Source organism: Callorhinchus milii, unplaced genomic scaffold (assembly GCF_018977255.1).
Source record: "Callorhinchus milii isolate IMCB2004 unplaced genomic scaffold, IMCB_Cmil_1.0 Scaffold1, whole genome shotgun sequence".
Lineage (NCBI taxonomy): Eukaryota > Metazoa > Chordata > Chondrichthyes > Chimaeriformes > Callorhinchidae > Callorhinchus > Callorhinchus milii.
Genome location: NW_024704742.1, coordinates 78,409,191 through 78,434,394, shown reverse-complemented (window position 1 = coordinate 78,434,394; position 25,204 = coordinate 78,409,191).

Genomic DNA, 25,204 nt, shown 5'->3' with positions numbered 1-25,204 from the left:
AATTTTGCTACATATTGAATTCCAAAACTTTAAAAAAAAATCAGATTTGCAGACACCCCTTCTCAGTGTGCAGACCATCTCTCTGCAGCTCTCTGCAGTGTATTTCTGCTCCTACCTCTCTGATCTGCTGACTCCCTACCAACCTGCCCACTCCCTCCGTTCAGTGGGCACTGGTCTGCTCCATGTCTCCTGCCCGACCCGCCCTACCATCGGTGGCCGAGCTTTCAGCCTCTCTGCCCCCACACTCTGGAACTCCATCCCACGGGCCCTACGCCTCGCTTCCTCCCTTGCCTCCTTCAAGGCCAGTCTCAAGACCTTTCTCTTCGATCGTTCCTTTGGTCGCCCTCCCACCCCCCTGCCTTCCCTCACCCCTACACCACCCCTCCCCATGCTCGGGCCCTGATACCTGATTGTTCAACAGTTTGGGAAGTCCTCCCGACATGAAAAGTGCTCTTTAAATGTAATTTTGTTGTTGTTGTTGTCATGATCCTGCCCTCATGTATTGCAGACTAATGACATCTAGATTCATACGTGACCTTTTTAACTTGTCCACAGGGACAATCTTTACAACAAAGTTAGCAGAGTGTATCAATGGCACAAATGAAATTGTATATTGCTTAAAGGTTGACATCGCTATTCATATCAAGCTGCAACATTCAGCAAGTTTAAATACTTGTCCTATTTTATTAACTGGTGTCTGGTACATGCAGGCGGAATGACAGTGACAAAGTGTAGCTGAAGTTAGAAACTTTGTGTATTGCTGGTTAAAGAATAAACTGATATGCCAAATGTGATAGCATTTGGGAGAAAAAGTAGGACAAATGGGAGGTTTGAATTTTGGAGCGTATGAATGTTTATTATAACCTTAAATGGTACCTAATGGCTTCCTTGACAGCTTCTTTGATGGTTCCAATGATTAAAAGCCCTGGGCCGTGTGAAACTCAACTGTGCAAACCAGGAATTTCCTGCAAATACATATAAAATTCAAGTTAAATGGACAGCTATTGGCAGCCGAGTCATATTTAAAAAGCAAAAATATTAATCTTTTCGATTAATAATTCTTACATTTGATACAGCGTATTACAACGTTGAAATTTCTCGAAATGCTTCACAGAGCTTTTGTGCAATGTGTAGTGACTGTACAATGTTATTCAAACACTGGGGAATTGTTGAACATGAAACCACGAGAAATTAACTTCTCTTTTCAAATAATGCTAGTAAGGATCTTGGTTTAATATCGTATCCAAAGGGTGTCATTTCTAACAGCGTAACCTATCCTAGCACTGCATTGGAGTGTCAGTCTGGACTACAAGCTGGGTGAACCCACAAAGGCAGTTTTCAGATCTTACAGCTCAATGCTGAAAATGTTTGTTTGATGTTGTTAATTAACTATATAGAAGCTTCTCACTTGAAGATGTACATTTTGAGATCTGCCACAAGATTACCAATGGTTTGGATGAGGAAAGCCATTTAGCACACCTGATCTCATCCTTCCAGAATACTTACTCTTCGCTCCACAGCATTAGGCTGTTTAATAAATGAATCCAATGTCCTGGTGCCAATAACCCTTCCTTGCAAACTATTCCAATCATTAATTATCCTCTGAGTAAAGAAAAACTTCCTAGCAACTGTCCTGAAATTGCCTTTTGCAATTCTAAACCTATATCCTCTTGTTCTCTCATCTCAAAAATGAAGCCCATCAACTGCTCCCTCGACCCTATCCCCACCCCTCTACTCACCTCCCAGGTCCACCTCCTGGCCCCTCTTTTAACCTATATCATCAAGCTCTCTTTATCCACTGACGCTGTTCCCATCCCTCTAAAAACAGCTGTCACCACCCGCATCCTCAAAAAACCTTCCCTGGACTCATCCCTACTTCAGCTATCACCCCATCTATAACCTCACAGTCCTCTCCAAGGCCCTGGAAGGAAATCGTCGCAACCAATTTCCTCTTTTCTCTCCTATCATTCCCTCTCTGAACCCCTCCAATTGAGCTTCTGTGCTACCCATAGCATGGAAACAGTCCTGGTCAAAGTCACTACCGACATTCTGAACATCTGCAACCAGGGCTCTCTCTGCCTCCTTGTCTTCCTCTCTGTCGACCATTCCATCCTCCTACACCGCCTCTCCTCTCAGCTCAGCCTTTATTCTCCTCCAGCCCCCGCACAGTCACGTGTGGCGTCCCTCAGGGCTCTGTCCTTGGCCCTCTCCTTTTCAATATCTATATGCTCCTTCTTGGTGACATCATCCACAGACATGGAGCAAACTTCCACATGTTTGCGGACAACACCTAATTCTACCTCTCTGCTTCCACCCTCGATTCCAGGCCCACTGCTGTCCTCACAGACTGCCTGTCGGACATCAAGTCCTGGATGAGAGCTAACTTCTTACAGTTGAATGTCAACACGATCGAGGCTCTCCTGCTTGGCCCTCGGGCGCTGACAGCATTTCACTCTATGGATCAACTTATATCTCACGGAGCCAATACGTAACCTCGGCATCCTGTTTGACCCTCAACTGTTTTTCATACCCCACATCCGTGCCATGACCCGATCCGCCTTCCCCAACTCCGCAACATCGCCCGGCTCCGCCACTGTCTTATATCGCAGGCTGCCGAGACCATCATACGCGCATTCATAACATCCAGGCTCAACTACGTAAACTCCCTTCTTGTCGGTCTCCCCAACTCCTCCCTCCACCGGCTGCAGATCATCCAGAACTCTGGAGTCCATGCCTTCTCCCTCACGAGGCTCCGCGACCCTATCACCCCCATCCTCACCTGATTCCACTGGTTTCCCATCACACGGAAGATATAATCCAAGATCCTTGCCCTCAATTTCAAAGCCCTCCGTGGTCTTGCTCCCTCCTACCTCTACGACCTCCTAACCCCCTACCAACCTGCTCGCTCCCTCTACTCAGTGGGTTCCAGCCGGCTTCATGTCCCTCTCTTGCCACTTGGTGCATTCAAAAGAGAAGGTGTAAATTTAAGGTCACAACATAGCAAAAGAATGATCGTTCCTCACGAGTATGACCTGATGAACGGGCTGATACAACTTACAACATCCAAAGCATTGACTGCTTGTCCCTTTGAAATGTTCCATTAGATGTTACATATCCTTCACTCTCCAAAACAAGGATCATCCTTAATAATGAAAGTGCTGAATGCAGTGACTTCATTTGAATCAGCAGATTCATGTTAAGAGATAAGAAGAGATAAAAGTGGCCCATTGAAAGCTCCTTAGGAATGGATCTGTAACTGGGCATGAGAAGAGCAGCAGTTTATTTAAGATCAGCGATGCCAATGTGTGTTGCTTTGTGGCGAATCCATCATAAATTAAGCCCCAAAAAGCACTAACTTTGTACTCCTACAGCACAGATAAAGCCTTCTGTTTTATGGTCATGTTATCATAAAGGTTCTGAAATGTTCCCGTAATTGTTGCTTGTGTTGCTCTTTAATTGTGATTCTCTTGAGACCCATTTGCACTCGATCTGTTTGCAGCATTCAACACTCATTTGAGGAAATCTGCATCTTGAAAAGCTGAACCTTGCACGTGAGATTCACTCACTGAATTTTCAGAGTCTCGTATACATTAAATTTAAAAAATTCCTGCTTCATCTTTAAATTCATGCCTGCATGAGTTCTCAATCTAGTTCCCTGGAGTTTGATAGTGTGCAGAAGAAATCATAGCACTGTCATTCATATCAGAAGTCACCGTGAGCTCAATTTGGGGGTTGATATTCCAGTGCAGTATTCAGGGATTGCTGCATTGTCAGAGGTGTCGTCTTTTGGTTGAGACATTAAACTGAAGTTGTCTCCCAGTTCAGGTGGAGTTAAGGACCTTATCACATGATTCAAAAAGAGAAGACACTTTCTGTCGGTGTCTTAGCCAACAATCCTTAATATTAATAATAGTAGTCCTTGCATTCAATAATAATGATCCTTTCATTTAGTGTCGCAATTTCACATGGGAGGACATCTCAAAGTGCTTCACAGGTTATACTGTAAAGTAACATGACTGAGTTTTGTGGGTGAACATGGCAGCCAATTTGTGCGCAGCCACCGAGTGAATGACCAGTTTTATTTGGGGGATTGTTGGCCAGGAGACCAGTAGAAACTCCCTTCTCTTTTCAAATAGTGCCATTGGATCTTTAACATCCACCTGAACAGGACGATGGGACCTTGATTTAATGCCTTATCTGAAGAACAGCACCTCTGACAATGCAGCATCACCCATAGCACTGTATTGGAGTGTCAACTTAGACGATATGAGTTCCAATTACCAAAATGGGGCTTGAACCCACAACCTTTATTATTAGTAGATTTGCTTGTATTAGTTTCACCCTTGTTGTATGGTCTATCAGATCTATTGCTGTAAGTATTCTGTGCTGTGACTGGATATTTTCCTGTTTGGTTGAACTTGTGCTCATCTAGGTGAGGGATGTCAGGGGATTATTTTGTCCTGTTCTTTTCTCTTCAGTAAGTGTAGCAATTTTTTTTTACTGTGGGCTACACTTCACAAGACAGAGTGAATGATACTTCACAGAATGACTCTTTTCTGCCAGGGAAATAGAAAAACATTCTTTCACTGTTTGCAATGCCATCACCACTAAGTTATAGAATTGTGGAAATTACTGCACGGACTGAGGCCTGTTGCCCTTTGTTGGCTGTAAGAGTCAAAAGTGAGTGAGCGCAAGCAATTATCCCCTGCTCTTATTTGTTCCCACAATTAGTCGCAGTTACTGAATTGAACGTCTCGTTCATAATGATCGCTCAGGTATGATACAGGCCACAGAGCAGGATAAAGGTTTCCATATTCTACCTTTCCAATGGGTTAAAATATCAATCTCAGAAAGTCACACCCTACTGTATCAACGTAATCTTTCTATTTCAGAGAAGCGAGTTTCTTCCGATGTCCTGGCCAAAAATCCCCAGAAAGAGAAAAAAATATTGTTCATTCACTTCATGACTGTTTGCGAGACACTGTTTTAGCAAATTAATAATAATAATAATAATCCTTGCATTTGATATAGCGCTTTTCACGTCAGGAGGACGTCGCGAAGCGCTTCACAGAACACACTGTAAAGTGAATTGCCTGTATATTTGTGGGCGAACGCGGCAGCCAATTGCACACAGCAATGTCCCACAAACAGTCGTAGATTGAAAATGACCAATTTATTACTGTTTTGNTTTTTTGGAGGGATTATTATTAGGCGTGTGGAGTAAGGAAACTTGCCCAAGGTTTCGCCCTGTGCCTGGAATTGAACTCAGGTCTCTCACTTGCAAAGCGAGTGCTCTAACCACTGAGCTAAAGGACTCCAAATTGACCATTGTGTTCACCTACAAACACAGTCACTACACTTTACAGAAAACTCATTGAAGCACTTTGAGATGTTATGACATGATCGGGTTCTGTATCAAATAACAAGAACAACTTGCGTTTATATAGCGCCCTTCATGCAGGGCAGCATCTTGGAGTGCTTAACATGGCGGAGCCTGACACCAAGCTGGAGGGAGGGAGGAAGCACGGTTGAAGAGGAACGTCTTTATTCGTGATCTAGAAGAGGGGAAACAGGGGTCAAGGTGGAGGGATTGGGGGAAAGAGTTCCAAAGCTTCAGGGCGTAGTGGCTGAAAACACAGCCGCCAAAATAGAAGGTTGATTATTATTTCATTTCCTCCACCAAAAATCTTTGTGAGCTCTGTGAGCGAGACTTTCAATTCAGTACGTGTGGTGAACTATTGACAGTTTTTTATATCCAGATTCATATCGGCAAAACCATGGGCAGCAACTGGCCACACCCATTCATTGAGAACTTCACAGCCAAAAGAGAAAAATGACTTTTATCATTTCAGACTGTGTTGGATTTAAGATAGATACCAGAATTGACACATAATGCCAGCCCATTGTTTCATAGAAATCTTTAAATATCTATAATTTGGTGCTCATTGAGGAGTAGAATGAAGACTGTTAAGGATTCAAAATGAATAAGACTTCAAATAAAACCTGGTCAAATGACAGTTCTCACCAAATCTCACAGGTTACATTCATAGCATTAAGGTCTGATGTTTGTAAGGCACAGGTTCACAACTTCAGTATAGGCATTTGGCAGATTCCAGCAGATCAACAACAACAACAACTTGGATTTATATAGCGCCCTCCATGCCGGACGGCGTCCCAGAACGCTCCACAGCAACGAATCCTGGGGCCGAGCAAGGGGGATGGGGAGGAAGGTGACCAAAGGCGCGGTCGAAAAGAAAGGTCTTCAGCAGGGACCTGAAAATAGGAAGAGAGGGGGCGAGGCGAAGGGAGTGAGGAAGGGAATTCCAGAGCCTCGTGGCATTGTGGCTGAAGGCACAGACGCTGAGGGTGGAGCGGAGGACTCGGGGGACGAGGAGGAGGCCAGACCTGGAGGAGCGAAGGCAACGGGTACTGTTTTGAGGAGAGAGGAGGTCAGAGAGGTAGGGGGGTGCAGAGGAGTGGAGGGATTTGAATTCAAGGATGAAGAACTTGAAATCGATCCTCTCTGGGATAGGCAGCCAGTGCAGTCTGGCAAGGACTGGGATTATCGGGGAGCAGAGTTCGGTGCGGGTGAGAATGCGGGCGGCAGAGTTTTAAATTATCTGGATTTTATGGATGGTAGTGGATGGGAGGCCGGCGAGGAGAGCGTTAGAGTAGTCCAGACAAGAGGTGACAAAGGCATGGACTAGGGTTTCAGTGGCTTTCGGAGAGAAGTATTGGCCGAGGCGGACGATGCATCGGAGGTGGAAAAAGGCGGTGCTGGTGAGGGACCGGGTGTGGGGGAGGAAGGATAATTGAGGGTCGAACCTGACGCCTAGGTCTGACAGTCAGGCTGACAGAACATCAGGGGACTGGGGGGGTCGCAAAGTGAGGTGGAAAAATAGAGTTCGGTGTCATCCGCATAAATGTGGAAATGTACCCCATGTCTGTGGATGACATTCCCAAGAGGGAGCACATAGATCAGAAAGAGGAAGGGCCAAGGATGGATCCTTGGGGTACCCCACAGGTGACGGGGTGAGAGCGGGAGGAAAACCATTTGTGCAGATGTACTGCTGGCGGTTTGTGAGATAGGACTCGAACCAGGCGAGTGCGGTCCCACTGAGGTGGATGACAGAGGAAAGGCGGTGGAGGAGGATGATGTGATCGACTGTGTCGATCGCGGCGAAGAGGCCCAGGAGGACAAGAAGGCAAAGGCAGCCCTGGTCACAGATAGAGAGGATGTCATTTGTGACTTTCACAAGTGCAGTCTGTACTGTGGGCAGGGCGGAAACCGGACTGGAGGGGTTTGAGGAGGGAGTGGGAGGAGAGGTGTGCACGAAGTTGATTGGCAACAACGCGTTCTAGGACTTTTGCGAGGAAGGGCAGGTTAGAAATGGGGCGGTAGTGGCTGGGGTTTGACGGATCTAGAGAAGGTTTTTTGAGGAGGGGGTGATAACAGCAGTTTTGATGGGGGCAGGAACTGATCCAGAGATCCATTAGCTTCAGCCTCCAGATACCTGGAAGGACCTGGGGTTGAGCCCATTTGTTACCTTGGCACAGACTGACAGTCAGTGATGTACCAGTGTGGATTATACAATGTTACAATTCTCTAATTACCTGCAAATAAAGTGTATCCTGGAATGTCAATTTTTAATAAAATTGGCATCTCATAACAGCAGGGTATACGCTTCTTAATTTTCCTCTGCAAGTATACTTTAAAATGTGTTTCATTATTTTTCCAGCAGCACATTCTTGTCAGCCTGACTGTCATAAAGGAAAATTATTGTATTCATTTGAATTTTCAATGCCGAAATCCCATTGAGGCAGGTCTAACATCAGGGTTGTTATAAAGTTAAAATATTCAGCCCCTCTCCTGCAGAGTAGAAACTTTTCTTCTATTTTCGTCTGTGTTGCAAGAGAAACTGACCACAGAGATAAACTACCTCAACTGCCCACCCTGCAGATGATGACCATTTCTTTGACTTGATTTACAAGCTCCTTCGCAAATCACAGACTTCACACTTCAGAAACACTTGAACATACATTTTTGGCTATGTTGGAAAAGTACACCAACTAAAAGATAATCCCTCAGTTGTACCAGATGAACATGATAAATCACCAAAACGAAATGCTTCAGATTCACAGTTGATCTATATATATTTATATATATATATTATATATCTATATAAATATATATAGATCAACTGTGAATCTGAAGCATTTCGTTTTGGTGATTTATCATGTTCATCTGGTACAACTGAGGGATTATCTTATATATATATAACATAATATATAACATATATATTATTTGGGACTGCTGTTTTTAAGAGTATAGACATAAGGCTACCATTCATTTTATTCTCTATGTGTTGGTGGCAATTTTTCAAGGCATGTCTATTTCTCTATATTTTCACATTCGGCTATGCTTTGATATGGACGTAAATATAAGGGGTATAATAGTATTAATACTCTTTTGTATGTGGAAGAGACTTTTATGCATGCAAGTTCCATATAACTTCGAATGATTTTCTATATTTTTCCCAATTTACTGGTAGTGAAACTAGAAATGATCATTATCATGGTCATTGATAAAGATTAATTGACCCAATAATCAGTGTAANTTTTTTGAAACATCTTGTTCTGTTCAGGGCTGTTGTGTGGGAAATTGACAAGCTTGTATGTTCTTGTAATGCAATCCACAGGATAAAGGAAATGTAGACAGCGAGCATGACTTCTGATGGAAACAGAGCATTTCTAGCTTCCATTAATTTTCTACCACGTTATAGATGCTTTATTAAAAGCAAAAAATACTTTTTATCATTAGAATTATTACGTCTGTTTTTATTACTTTTGCCCATGTCTTATAGAAATTTAATCTTATAGAAGATGAAACACCTCTTCCAGAATAGTTAAGTGATACTGAACCAGCAATAAAAAAAACCCAGCTCCCAGTATTTGGGACCTAGAATTCTTTAATATGGAATTTGAGTCATTCAACTGATGACGTCTTAAAATAATAAATGCATTTTAGATAACGTTATACTATAAATTTGAAAGTAAATTGTACGTGTAAAAATGTAATCATGGTTATTTATAAGCATCAATCAACATGTTCACTGAACCCAACAAACAATAGAATAGTGCTTATCCCACATGAATGAATTCTCTACTTGAAGTGACTGAGGCAGAATAAATGGCATATGATTTTTGAGGTATTTAAACGTTTTCATTATGTTTAAATGGTTAACTACTAAATTAAGATAAAGCAAGAAACAAATAAAGAGAAAATAACTTGCATTTATTAATAGTGTGTTTTATAATTTCAGTGTCTCAAAATGGTTGAAGGTACTTACTATTAAGTACATGGTACGTGAATGTGACAACCATTTGTGCCACCAAGATCCCACAAACAGCCATAAAGTGAATGGTTAATTAATCTGAAATATTCTTGACAAGGACACTGTGAGAAACTGCTTCCTCTTTTGAACATTTTAAGGGTTATCTTTAACATCCACCTGAATAGGAATATGGGACGAAAGTTTAATATCTTATTCAAAAGGTGCAACTTCTGACAATGAAGCACTTTCCAAGTACTGGACTGGAATGTTGATCTAAAAACTATGAGTTCAAGGCTTCCAATGGGTGTGTGAACTGATAGCCTTCAGAGCCTGAGGCAAGAGTGCCAACAAATGAACCAAACTGATGATGAAAGAGGCAGGTAATAGTATAATAAACCTACAGCTTGGTGGGATTTGTGCTGTTGAAATAATCCTGTCCATGTTATGGAAATAGTATCACAAGACAGGTGTGACAAGAGTCCACAGTGACCTTTCCTCGCTGCCTCCACCCTCGACAACGGACAACAGCCTGCTTCAGGTCCCCTGCACTTCCCGCCCCACTATTGGTGGTCTGGCATTCAGCATCTCTGCCCCCACATTCTGGAACTCTATCCCGTAATCCCACTGCCTCACCCCGTTTGTTGCCTCCTTCAAGTCCCATTTGAAGACTTTCCTTCAGCCGAACCTCCTACATCCACACCACTGCCCTCCTCCCCTTCTGACCCTAACACCCAGCTCATGTCCAAAACCCCTAAATGTCTAGCGCCCTGGGACGTCTTTCCAACATGGGCAACAACAATAACAACAAGATTACATTTGTATAGCATCTTTCACGTCTGGAGGACGTCCCAAGGCGGTGGACAGAGTACAGCATTTCAGCTCTGAGCTGAGGTTGGGGGGGGGGGGGGGGGAAGGGAGGGGAGGGGAAGGGGGTGGCCGATGGCATGGTTGAAGAGGAGGGTCTTGAGGCGGGAATCAAAGGAGGCTAAGGAGGGGGCAAGTCGGAGTGACTGGGGGATGGAATTCTAGAGCTTGGGGGCAGACTGACTGAAGGCTCTCCCACCAACGGTGGAGCGGGTGGGTCGGGGGACGTGGAGCAGGCCGGAGCCGGCTAAGTGGAGGGAACGGGCGGCTTGGTAGGGGGTTAGGAGGTCACAGAGGTAGGGTGGGGTGAGGCCATGGAGGGCTTTGTATGTGAAAACCAGGATCTTGAACTGGATCCGCTGAAGGATAGGGAGCCAATGGAGTTGGGCGAGGGTGGGGGAGATGGGGTCACGGAGTTTGGTGCGGGAGAGGACACGGGCTGCAGAGTTCTGGATTATCTGCAGCCTGTGGAGGGAGGAGTTGGGAAGGCTGACAAGCAGGGAGTTTGCATAGTCGAGCCTGGAGGTGATGAAGGCATAAACAAGAGTTTCAGCGGCCTGAGGGGTGAGGCAGTGGCGGAGTCGGGTGCTGTTACGGAGGTGAGGGAAGGCAGAGCAGGTCATGGCTTGAATGTGGGGGAGAAAAGACAGTTGAGGGTCGAACAAGACCCCTAGGTTCCTGACTGTCTTGGTGAGTTGTAGTGTGCAACCATAGAGGCTGATGCTGCCAGAGCTGAGGTGCTGAGGCGCTGGCGTGAGCCAATCAGGAGGGCCTCAGTCTTGTTCACATTCAACTGTAGGAAATTTGCCCTCATCCAGGACTTGATGTCCGACAGACAGTCTGTCAGGACAGCAGTGGTCCTGGAGTTGAGGGTAGAGGCAGAAAGATAGAGTTGGGTGTCATCTGCATACATGTGGAAGTTGACCCCATGTCTGCGGATGATGTCACCAAGGGGGAGCATGTAGATATTAAAGAGGAGAAGGCCAAGGACAGAGCCCTGGGGGACGCCAGATGTAACAGTGCGGGGGCTGGAGGAGAAACCGTTAGAGGCAACAAAGTGGAGACGGTTAGAGAGATAGGAATCGACCAGGCAAGGGCAGGTCCGTGAAGATTGAGTAAAGCGGAGAGGCAGCTTATGAGGATGGAGTGGTCGACAGTGTCGAAGGCGGCAGAGAGGTCGAGGAGGACAAGGAGGCAGAGGGAGCCCTGATCACAGATGTTCAGAATGTGATTAGTGACTTTGACCAGGGCTGTTTCCGTGCTGTGGGCAGCACAGAAGCCGGATTGGAGGGGTTCAAAGAGGGAATGGCGAGAGATAAAGGAGCGGTAGCTGGAGAGGAGGGATGGATCCAAGGAAGGTTTTTTCAAGATGGGGATGATGACGGCTGTTTTTAGGGGGATGGGAACTGAACTGATGGACAAGGAGAGGTTGATGACTTTGGACAGGAGAGGGGTCAGAAGGTGGAGCTGGGAGACGAGGAGAGAGATGGGGATGGGATCGAGGGAGCAGGTGGTGGGTTTGAGTTTGCGGACAGTCGTGGTGAGGGAGGAGAGAGAGATAGGATCGAAGGAGAATAGGGGGGGATAGGTGGGGGGTGGGTCATGAGGGAGAGGTAATGTGGGGGTGGCTGTGGACAGGGCTGAGGTGGCTGACTGTATCCCCTTGATTTTAGATTTGAGGAAGTCCAGCATCTTCTCACTGTTGGAGTTTGAAGAGAGGATGGGTGAGGTTTGGGAAGGTGGACGGAGGAGACGGTTTGTGGTGGAAAAGAGAAGCCGGAGGTTGTCCTTTGCCTCCAAGATAACCTTGGAGTAGACGGAGTATTTGGCAGAGGCAAGAGCACAGCAGTAGATCATGGTGTGGTGAAGCCAAATCTGCCGATGGACCATTAGTTTGGATTTGGTCCAGGCGTATTGGCAGCTCACATTTGTGCCTTGAGGGAATGGAGATGGCTGGTGTACCGGGAGATTAACGGGAGTATGAGGCAGTTCAGGAGGTGAGGGGGGCAAGGGAGTCCATAATAGAGGAGTGGGAATTGTGGAGAAAGGAGAGTGAGGAGGGGAGATCGGTTAGTGAGGGCCAGAGGTGTTGGAGTTCAGATGACTCCTGGGCAGTGGAGAGGGAGAGGGAGGAAATTTTTTTCCATGAATGCTATGTAATGGTGGAATGTTGAGAAAGGGAAAGGGGAACATGGAGGGTACTTTACAGGTGTAATTTGCTGTTGTTGTTGTTTTCATCCAGTCACTGAGGACAAGCCAATGCGGTGTCTCTCATTGGAATTGCCTGAAGGTTATTCTACTCTAAAAACATTCAGCATTCAAAATGTACATAATCTTTCATTTACCAATGCTATACAATGGAATGCTGCCAAAGATTTTTACTTGAAGGGATTAAACATTGAGGTACGAGAATGACTGAATAGATCCAGTCTTAAACAGAAATCAAAGTTGTTTGTGCTTTGGATCTGAAACTCGCACATACTTTTTTGAACTAGGATAGGTAAATTGGACAGTTTTGGCGATTACAAACATTTTAGCTGATGTAAGGTAAATGAGCAGAACCTAAGGAAATGCTCAGTACTATTTCCGCAATATTTGAATAATAATGGATTTTGTGCTTATTCCCTTGATCACATCTGAGTCTTTCCTGGATGACCAAAAGATGAACTTGCTGAATCATGTATTAACTGGATTATTCAAACAAAAGGAATTGAAGATTTGTGATTCAGGGGGTGGTAAAACAGCCTGAGATTGGCACATGGCAACAAAGTAGTTTGTGTGTCATTGAATGGCAGTGGGGCAGGAGGGAAATAAACTGGTCTGTGAAGGCTCCAAACACATACTTAAGGATGGGGCAATCAGGGTGGGCTAGATGGACCTTTCTTGTTCGTAACATCAGTCAATTCCCTCCCAGCTCCCTGACTAACCTTAACTTGACAAGGCAACAACAACAAGTTTACATTTGTTTAGCGCCTTTCAAGACCGAATCCAATGGTCAGATTGAGTTACATCTGAAATGATGTTATATTCCATTCTATTCTGAATTCCCCCACATCCGCAACATTGCCTGCTTCCACCACTTCCTTTTCCCCAAGGATCCTGAGATCCTCAATCATGCATTTGTCATGTCTGGCTCGATTTTGCATAATCCCTGCTGCCGGATTCCCCAATTCTTCCCTCCGCAGGATGCAGATTATACAGAACTCTGTAGCTCGACTCCTCTCCCATACTAAGCTCTGTGAACCGATCAACCCCATCCTCGGCCAGTTCCACTGGGTCCCCATCCCTCAGAGGAACGAGTATAAAATCCTCGTCCTCACTTTTAAAGACCTCCATGGTTGTGCTCCTCTCTATCTCTGCGACCTCTTAACACCAACCTAATCTGTCCAATGTGTTGTTGTTGCTATTGCTGTCAAACCTGTTCAGTCAGTGTATTGGATCATGGTATGTCTTTTAATCCCATTATCCAGCTTTCCTCCACACATCTTAATACTTTTTGAGTATCTATCTATTTCCTTTTCAACCAGCTCAATTGATTCTGCCTTCTGTGGCAGTCATCATTTAACACACTTTACTATTTAAATTTGGAGTCAGGAAAAACAATAAACCAAGTCAAATAGAATGGCTTGGTGCAGGAAAACAAACTGTAATACAAGTGTAGATGTAACAGTACGAACATCTCACACGTTGTTAGAAATAAAGGCAAGCTCAGTTGCAAAAGTCAACTAGCAGCAGTGTTCCCAGCAGGTCAATAGTTTGATGATGGCAAATAGAACTAGTCAGTAGAAAATTAAATTAATTCAAGTAGCCCATGGGAATAAGAAAAGAAAAGGCACATCTAACATTGACCTTAAGCAGATCCATACTGCTCAAATGCTTTCAAAACCTGTTAACTTTGATGTGCTCATGGAAACCAGATCCCCACATGAACCAAAATCTATTTGCATTGGTTTAAACACAGTGGGAGTTGATTGTTTTTTGAGAAAGGCAATATCATTGATAGCCATGTCTCCATTAACCAGCATCAATTAGCATAATTTTAATTGAATTTCATCCACCACCTCATACTTGATCCAGTCCTTTTCCTACACTGTATACTATATACCCTAAGAGAGCTCTGTGCTCCAAACGACTTCCTGTGGCGTATCTTACTGCTGGCTGTCAGGAGATACAAGAGAATAGCTTACATTGATTAGATGGAGAAGCAAAATAGCAGCTCTCATGAACTTGTTAAGCTACGTCATCTAGACTACACCCTCTAAGTTACGTCCTCCTTGTTGTGTTCACCGCACAGTGTCCTCTATGTTATGAGTTCTAAGCTACTTCTTCTATGTTATGTCGACAACAACAACAATTGTAATTTATATAGCGCCATTCACGTGCGGTTGCTGCTCAGAGCCATAAACAATGGTGTGATTTGACATGTATGTCCTCTATATTATGACCTCTGCACTCTAAATTCTACATTATGACTTCGACACAAAGTCCTTGATGCTATATAAGTTAGAGCCTCTAGGCTGCTAAACACTGTTCCACGTCCTCCTTACTACTTTGTCTATGTTATCTCCTCTGTGTTACATCCTGCAGGCTACAATGTCCTCTATTTCGTATACTACATTTCATTTTGGCTGTGATCATTTTTATTTTTAACATTGCCACTCGAATAGAAGCTGAAGGGGTTGCGAAGCATTATCCATCAATGTCTCATACATCATATGCTTGTCTGCTTGCCTGTCTGTCCACAGCTATTGACTTGTCTCCTCAGCAACTCAAAATGATTTGCCAGGTTCGAATCAAGCTTAAGTGCCTACTCCTCATCTGGTACCCCATGAGTTCCTTTGGAAATCGGAATTGCTTAGATGTATCTGAGTTTCCTGATCTCATGTCTGTAAGAGATAAAAGTTCACTGCACTCACTTCACTCCTTTTGAGATTTAAATTGAACTTGCTAAAGGATTGCCTCCCATTATTATGTGGGCTCTTCAAAAGTAAACATAAAAGAAAGGGGCAGTGCCATGAGTAGCTCATCTGCACTTTCTACTCAGTAATTATAAAATATTTTGCTATTAACGATGTAGCAAACCCGACCCTGCTTCATATCCCCCATCGTATCTGCCCCACCATCGGCGGGCGGTCTTTCAGCCACTTTGTCCCTGCTCTGTGGAAATCCCACTCAGCGTCTCTCTGACTCCCTTTCTCCTACAACACCTGTTTCAAAATCTACCTCTTGATCTCACTCCCCTCATCTTTGAGTCATCTTTGCCCCTTCAACTCCCACCCCCGGCTCGAGTGCCCATCCAGCATTGTCAAGCAGTTTGGGACTTCCTCCCAGCATAAATGTAAATTCTATTGTATTGTACCTAGGTTGAGGGATTTCATCTTGTCAGTTACTTATACCTACATTTACTAAATTACTAAGATTTGAACTTGTTTAATCACTTAAAAGAATTGTCCTGTATCAGATGGACCTAACATCCTTCAGCTGAGATAGTGGCAGCATTTGGCAATGTGCCTGGGTTAGATTTTGAAAGACAGTTGGGGGTCGAACAAGACATTCACTTTGAGGAAGTTAGAGTTCTTACAGGATCACTTGATGTCTGACAGGCAATCAGTCAGAACAGCCATGGAGTTGAGGGTGGAGGCAACGGGGTAGATTTGGGTGTTATCCAGGTAAATGTGGAAATGGATCCTTTGTCAGTGGGTAATGTCATCAATTAGGAGCTTATAGTGAGGCTTATAGCCAGATCTAGTGATGGACCATGAGAACAGATTTGAATTCAACCTCAACCATGCATGTTGATATAACTCCTTCACACCTTCAGGTCAGTAACTTTTTCAAATCAGGACCTCCCCTCTCATTGTGTAACCAGGACTCACTGTTTAATGGAAAATATTCAGAATATCAAATTGGATATAACTGCACAAAAGGGTGTTTCAAATGCTCAAATTAGTCAGAATTTTTTGCAACAGTACGATTTTTTTGGACTTTTTTTCGTTCCTGAAAACCCTGGATCTATTTTGTGGTATTTATTAACAGGAATCTGAGCCTTTCAAATTATATTCCGATCGATTTGTGCGAATGTCACTGCAATGCAGTCTCGTTCAGGAGCAGATTCCAGCCATTCTGTTGGGATTTCTTATTAAGAAACCTTGTTTGTCAATCTAACTGTTACAAAGAGACAATTGTTTTATATTACACAAGAACCAGGTTTAATTCCACCAGTTTGTTACCCATTGCCTCAGCTCAGCTGACTGCAGCCTTCTGTAATCCCTCATTCCCTCTACTCCACCATCAGTGGTGTGCTTCAGCCACTACATCCTGGAATTCTGGAACTCTCAGCCTCAATCCCTCCGCCTTGCCCATCTTCAGGTCACATCTGAAAACCTTCCTGAGGGGGGCTGAGGAACACCACACGAGATGGTGGGGGTTGCTGGAGGAAAGCCATGATAACAAGGATGAGTGGTTTGACCTATAGAGCAGAGAGTGGGCCTACTTTCACAGGTACAGGGAATATTGAGGGGTAACCTGATAAAGGTCTTTAAAATTGTGAAGGGTTTTGATGGAGTCGATAAGGAAAGAGTATTTCCACTGGTCATTAATGAAGGTGTAACAATAATAATAATAATAAAAAACTAGCTAATTATTAGCAAGGGAGGAAAAGGAGAACTTAGAAAGGTTTATTCATACAAAAAGTTGTTAGAATGTGGCATGCCATCCTGGGTACAGTGGTTGAGGCAGAATCCATATTAGTTTGCAAGAGGGAACTAGATAGATATCTAAAAAGGAGTATATTGCAGGGAAAAGACAGAAACTGAATGGATTGTTCTTTCAGAGAGCAAGCACAGGCTACAATAGCCAGAATGGCCTTCTTCTATGTCTTATGGTTCTATGCCTCAAAGGCACTACATCTTACAGTAGATCCTGTGAAGCACTTTGAGACATTCTCCCACATGGAGCCGCAACATCAATTTTAAGGATTATTATTATTATCACAACTTCTCTTAATACATAGTGAAAGTAAATTAAGTTTGCTTATTAGCAAATCTATTAAGGAATGCTACAAATTAGACCCCATTGTCGTCCAATTACACTGCCAAGATGACAGTGGACCAAAATAGTTTGCTTAGGTTTAAATCCCCTTCTCATGTCTTCCTAGATAGTATGTGTTAGCAGGTTATCTGACAATGGAGAAAATGGGGATATGTTCACAGTCCACGACTAGACACAATAATGTATATACTGCATTTGACTTAACAAGTGATCTATACAAGGTTCACAATACATCTCACAGTCAAATGCCCTTGAGATATAACTATGGTCTTTGTAGTTTTGTTAACATGAGTGATCATTCACTGGACAACTTCAGCGAATGATCAATGATCATACCCAAATCATTTTCGTCTCCATCTCTACTACCGGGCACATTTCATTTTATACATATCTTTAATGCTTCTTGTTCCAATATGCATTGCCATTAATTATTCTATTGTAAAATCTGTCATTTCTTGGCCCATCTGCTTTATTGTTTCAGATCTCATGCTATATTTATCTTTCCTTTGCTAAACCAGCTCAAAATAATGATTGTTGCATTTGATGCAGCACCTTCATATTGGGAGGACATTGGACATTGGAAAGTGAATCACAGAATTTATTGTGAGGTGGAGTGACTGTGTACTTTCTAGGCAAATAACACTGAAGTTGAATTAGCTCATTTGTCATTCATTCTACAAGGTTTAACACGTGGAACTGCCACACCAAATGCTTCACCAAAATTATAAAGTGTCTGTATGTTAACAGAGGCAACACATCTGAAATGCACGTTTTCAGGGGCACAGTCAAGCGATTACATAAGATGATGTGTATACGGAGGAGAATGCATTGCCAGGTGATTGGCCTTAATTAAACTGTAATTCCTGTGCAGTGAAAGCTAAACAGTGGAGACCGGGCACTACAGAATGCATTGCTGTACTCAGGTTCCCATTTCATAACAAGGGTTCAGTTTTCTATAGGCACAAAGTTCATAAAGTAAGAACCACGCCACAGAAATCATATCTAAAGAACACAGACCCTGAGGAAGTTTTTATATTAAAGCACAAGTTATAAATCACAAATTCTGGATTTTAAACAAGAATTTTTTTTGAAAAGAAAAAGCTTAATCCCAGAAAGGTATCATCGGAGACAGGATCAAGGTTAAATGGAATCAACATGAAGCACTCGAGTACCAAAGTGAATAAAATAGCAAAAAGAATAAAATGGCAAAAAGAAGAAAGCCATTGAACCGTTAATATGTTTGTTAGGTTCTCTGGAAGGCAACAACAATAACAACAGAGTTACATTTCTATGGTACCTTTCATATTGAGTGGATGTCCCAAAGGTGCTGGACAGTCCAGGCTTTGCACCTGAGCTGGGGATGGGAGCTGAAGGGAGAGGGGTTGGGGGTGAAGATGACTGAAGGTGCAGTCAAGGAGGAAGTCTTGAGGTGGACCTTGAAGGAGGCAACGGATGGGGCAATGTGAAGGGACTCCAGGATGGAGTTCCAGAGAATGGGGACAGAAAGGCTGAAAGCCTAACCACCGATGGTGGGGAGGGCAGAGTGTGGGATGGTGTGAGGCTAGAATAAAGAAACAGTTGAACGTTTGAAAGTAAGAGTCCTAGGAGAACAAAAAGGTCAGAAAACATGGGGTAGTGTCAGACAAATAGAAAAAGGGAAGAAAGGGCAGAGAAAAATAGAGATGAAGAGAGAAACAGAGAGAAAAAGGAACATGCTTAAATAGCTGATGCATTTAATTATTTATTTATTTAAGATGATGTGCTTATATTCATTTTAGTAGTTAGGTGTTAATTTTGCAGCGGTAAACTTAGCCCTGAAATTTGAGTATTTTATTTCTGCTCTATCAGTATTAGTTTCAAATTGAGCAAGCTGAAATATTAACAGAACCACAGTTTCTTTGTTCTCCCAGCTAACCCCATTGATTTTGGAATTAAGAGGAAATGATTTTCTTTTAAAAAAAAACATCTTCGTTTGTCTAATTGTTTGTCTAATTAATGGTTGTTTTTTCCAGCGGTTGAGAAAAACAACTCACTCTTGATGGACTACAGCATTGCATAGGTTAAGTACAGCATTGGCAAAGGAGTGCGTCATCTGCTGATCCTCTAGGCCAGGCAGCCAGTACATATCCGTAGGATATCTGTGAGGACAAAGTAAGGAAATCAGTCATCGTAATGCTGAATGTCTTTGGTCCCAAATGTGTTAGAAGTGGTTGATTTATCACTTGCATTATGTAGCTTCATGTTCTGCATGTATCAATCAGCATTACTCATGGAGAGGGTTCAGTACCGATTGACTAATATATGAGACAATGATATGAAGAGAAGTGGACTGATTTAGGTCTTTTTCCACTGGGGTGGAAGAGATTGAGAGGTGCTAAGATTAGAATAGAGATTCTGAAGGGAACAAGACAAGCAAAATAGGGAAGACTATATTCTTCAGTTTAATAATAATAATAATCCTTGCATTTGATATAGTGCCTATCACGTCTTCAGACATCTCAAAGCGCTTCACAGAATATACTGTAAAGTGCATTTACTATGTGTTTGGGCGAAATGCGAAACAGTTTGGGACAAACAGACTTGTAGAAAAGAAAAGCCAAGTGAGTTGGAAGAATGCCTTTACTCTGTTGACTCAAATTGTCACTGTTGACTCAGAAATTTGTGAGCCTTTATGTGGTTTAGGACCCCGAGACAATCAAGCTTACACAGACAGGTGAAAATTAACTATTCAATCTTTATATGGAGGAATGCATGAGAAAGTATAAATACTGATCAGAGAAGAGATTATACAGTTGCAGGAGTTTTCTCCTTAATAGTCTCTTTTGTTTCTTCCCGGGTCTGTTCCTACTTCAAGCTAGTTGCTGCTCTGTATTTAAACACAGGATCAAACAAGTTTTCATGATTTTCAAGATCATCTGGTTTGGCTCACAGATACCATTTTCTTGTTTTTACTCCTTACCTAACAATGACCATCTCATTTGAATGTTTTGCAAGGCGACCCAATTAACATATACAGGAACCACTTCTTTGTCTTACTTCTCACAGAACACAGCTACCTGTTGCACATTCCTTTTCCCAATTCGTGGGAAGTGATGCTTGATCCATCAACGCATGCACACTTACCAGCTACATTGAATCGCGGGAAAACCTAGTCCTGGCCTGTTGCCATGTGTGCAGAAGAACTTCATTTCCCGCCATTCAATACAGTTCCAGTGCTTGCCTGTAACTGCACATACGGGAACGGGTCAAGATGCATTGACTCACGAAAAACGTAATCTTGACCTGTCACCACATGCGCACTTATTGAGTACAGTGATGAATATAATAGTAATCCTTGCATTTGATATAGCACCTGATCACATCTTCGAGACATCTCAAAACGCTTCACAGAATGCACTGTGAAGTGAATTGACTATATTTTGTGGGCGAAATCCAGCAGATAATTGCGCTCAGCAGTTCCCACGCACAGTTGTGGATTGAGTGACCATTTCTTATTATTTTGGAGTCCTGTAGCTCAGTGGTTAAAGCACTCGCCTTGCAAGTGAAAAACCAGGGTATGATTCCCGGCAGGGCAAAATATTTGGCAAGTTTGCTTACTCCACATACCTCTGTTTACCTAGTAGTAAGTAAGAACCCAGTTATTAGTTGATTGCTGGATCGCTTTTCCAAGGATAATAATCCTTTAAAAAATAATAATAATTTGGTCACTCAATCCACGACTGTTTGCAGAAATAGGCTGCCGCGTTTCATCCACAAATATATAGTCAATTCACTTTACAGAGTGTCCTGTGAAGCACTTTAAGACGTCTCGAAGACATGATAAGGTGTTAAATCAAATGCTAGGATTATTATTATTATTACTTACTGTTAAGTAAACAGAGGCATGTGGAATAAGGAAACTTGCCCAACATTTCGCCCTGCTGGGAATCGAACCCAGGTCGCTCACTTGCGAGGCGAGTACTCTAACCACTGAGCTACAGCACTCTGAAGTATTGCATGCACATTTATCAGCTTAGTGTATACTCCCAAAAACCATTATTCTTGTGTCAAGAGCTACTCGCCCATGATGCTTCACCTCAGAAGGTTAGGGTATGAGATCATTAATCCAAGTGGCTATTGAGACTGGATCAATAGAATCATTCAGACAAGAACTGGAGGAGTATTTGAACAGTAAAAATAAGAAGGGACATGGCTTAAGTGGAATTAATAAAAAAAAGTGTCACGCAGCAGTAGTACAGACACAATTTGCTGAAGATTGCTGGTTCTGAGCTCTATTGCTTGCTGAGCCGGTCATGCACACTGATTGAATTCTGCCATCAATGCACACTTTCAAAATATAATTCTTCACCAAATAACCTCCGGAAATGAAACAATTTCACTTATGCTGCTGTTATGATCTGCATTGATTCCTCTAATTGATATCTATTATGCTCATTATGCTTTGTGGTTCAGAAGAAACCTAATCAGCTTCACACACACACACACTTAGATCAAATTCATTTTCATATCTTTGATTACTATAATCTCTAAAATGAACTCATTTATTGTCTTTGGAAAAAAGTTCCCTTGCTTTAATTTACTTTAAATTTGATTCCTATGAAAATTGATTTCTGCTGCAAATTGTGGCTCTAACCAGCTGTACTCTATGAAACTGGCCTTATAAATCCTTACAAAAGTCATCTTGACTTGCAACTTACTGCCAAAAAGAGATTATTAACTCAATGAGTATCTCAGCATTTCAAACAAATGCATGTGTTTAATGTTATTTGAAAAATGGATTGTGCTGTATATTTCAGAGGTGACTGAGTAACGTAGTTATTGAATACTCCTTTACATAAAAAGCTCCTTTAAAGTTGAGGCACGTATTGAGTCAAAGAGATTTTCATTGTTAATAAAACCAACTTAATAGAGTCAATTTATAACACTCGTGTACTCTGACCTTGGATAAAGCATTCATCTGGCATTCAATATGTGGGATTCACTGTGGGCTTGTTCATTATTCCAGATCTCTGGTTTTGCAGGGCTTTCCATTTCTCGACAAAACACTAATGTTTTAAAGAGCAGCATTGTTTTCAATTGTAGCTTCTTATGATAGCGGTAGCTTCATCTGAACTTCTTAATTAAATGAAGTTTCTGTAAATAAGTTTCTGCAGTTGTTGCACGCTTCCTCAGTACATCCCTATACACCATGTTATAATGAAAGTGCACTGTATTTCCAATAATGGTGGCCTTGGGCAATAGATATTCATCCAGAGCTATCATCTTCAGCAAGATAAATAAAAAATTTAAACAATGTGTGTGCACTGAATAATAATAATAATATTAATAATCCTTACATTTGATACCACTCACAACAGATGGATGTCTCAAAGCACTTCACAGGATATATTGCAAAGTGGTATTCTGTAGGCAATTTACACACCGCAGTATCCCACAAACAGCCATGAGGTGAATGACCAATTGTATTTGGGAGATTGTTGGCCAAAATACCGAGAGAAACTCCCTTCTCTTTTTAAATATCTATGGGTTTGTTCCGATCTGCTCCATGTCTCCCGACCGACCCACCCTACCATCGGTGGCCGGGCTTTCAGCCTCTCTGTCCCCACACTCTGGAACTCCATCCCAAAGTCCCTTCGCCTTGCTTCCTCCCTTGCCTCCTTCAAGGCCGGTCTCAAGATCCTTCTCTCTGATCGTGCCTTTGGCCTTCCTCCCACCTCTCTGCCTTCCCTCATCCCTACATCACCACTCCCCCATGCTCAGGTCCCGACCCCTGACTGTTCAGAGCTTTGGGACATGCTCCCAACGTGAAAGGCGCACTATAAATGTAATTTTGTTGTTTTGTTAAAGTCCACCTGAACAGACAAACAGGATCTCAGTTTACCATTTAATCTAAAAGACAGCACTTCCAATATTGCAGAACCGCCCTTGCACTGCAGTGAAGTGTCAGCTTAGACTATGAGTTCAAAATTCCGGCGTGGAGTATGAATCCACAACCTATTGACTCAGAAACAAGAGTACTACCAACTGAGCCTGGTTGACAGGATGGGAGGGCGGGCAGCAGGCTGGCAGGCAGATGGATGTTTTATTTAGTATCATGTTCACAAAAAGTAGGATTTTTAAAAATAAAAACAAATGGCATGTCACTACATGTTACATATACCACTCATCCCTGGTATCATCTAAGTAAATTTCCTCTGTACCCCCTCTATCGTCTTTCCTAAAGTAAAACTGGATACAATATTCTAACTGCGATCTAACTGAGGATTTATACAAGTTTAACATTGCCTCTGTTTTTATATTCTGCATCCCTATTTATAAAACCTAGGGTTCGAAATACCCTTCTATCTTGAACCCCTTTATTAATGAGGCATCCATTAAAGGATGAAATGTCAGAGGAAGCTCCTTCTATTATGTGTTGTAAGATTTTAGTCCATCATTGACAGCATCTGAGACCACAAGATCACAAGAAAGGTTTGGAGGAAGAAGGCCATTCAGCCCATTTGATGGCAAATTGTTACCAAGTAACAACCTTAGTGCTTCCAATTACAAGGTCCACTTCTGTAGTGATTCATGTGCTAAACTATCTCCTCACATGATACCCTAATTTTTTTCAAAGAACCATTGGATTTACAGATCAAGATTTAGAATTCGGGGAAATTCTGAAATTCAGTTTCATTTTTGGTAGCTGCTTTTCAGCAAGTTTTAAAAAGAACCAGTTTTCAACTTAAGACTGAATTTTCAAATTTGCCAAAAAAATCTGCACAGTATAGCTTACATTAATGAAACATGGTTCACATCGGGAGGAAGTCTCAAAGCTCTTAACAATGTTGGATGCGCACCAGAGCTGGGGATAGGAGACAAAGCGGATAGGGAGGGAAACTTAAATATGATCTTAAATTGTAAGACAATTAAAGACTATTACTATGGTCTTAAGCCTCAATTTATGAGATTTTTTGGGCCCGACTCTGGTTGAGTGAGCAATGGTTCCCCATCGACAAGGTGTATAGCTGTGGCATCATCATAAGTATAAAACCCAATGAAATGTATATTTCTAGGTAAATACAGGATTATTTATACAGAAATACAGAACAAATAGGAGACCTGTATCTCAGTGATTAGAGCAAGAGAGAGACCTGAGTTGTATTCCCGGCAGGGCAAAATGTTGGGCAAGTTTACTTACTCCACACGCCTATCAGTAGGAACCCAGTTGTTAGTCAATTGGCGGATTGCGTTTCCCGGGGTAATTCAATTGGCTGCATGTTTCACCCACAAAGTATAGTCAATTCACTTTACAGTATATTCTGTGAAACGCTTTGAGATATCTCAAAGATATCTCAAAGCCAGTTTGCATACAAAAATGTTACACAAAAAGCTATGAAATGAATGACCAGTTTTAATCTGGGAGATTATTGTCCAGGACACCAGGAGAAACTCCCTGTTGTTATCAAATAGTGCCGTGGGAGAGAAACATCCACCTGGATGGGCAGATCAAACTTCAGTCTAACGTCTCCTCCAAAGACAACATCTCTGTTTTATGAATATCAGCCATTATATGAGCTCAAAGACCAAAACTGGGCTTGAACCCACAATGTTCTATGCAGCGAAGGTGTAACTTACTGAGCAAAGGTTGATACAAGGCTGAGGGCCAGTCCATTAAACCTTAGCAATTTCTAATTGTTAATATGTTTCAGAAATTGATGTATTTAAAACAAATGTTGATTGTCATTTTGTTCTGCTGGCTTAACAGTGGAAGCTCTGAGATAATGCAAAGTTCTGAAGCTAAATCAAACTATGTTTTTAACTTAACCTTTACAGAGGATCTCTCCAACTGGGACCTCATCCTTCTCCAGAGCCTGTGTTAAGACTGATTATGTTATCTTGCTTGTGATTAACTCTGCATGACTGTTCGGTGCAAAAACAACCCAGCAGCAGCAGAAGCAAATAGACCGCATCTG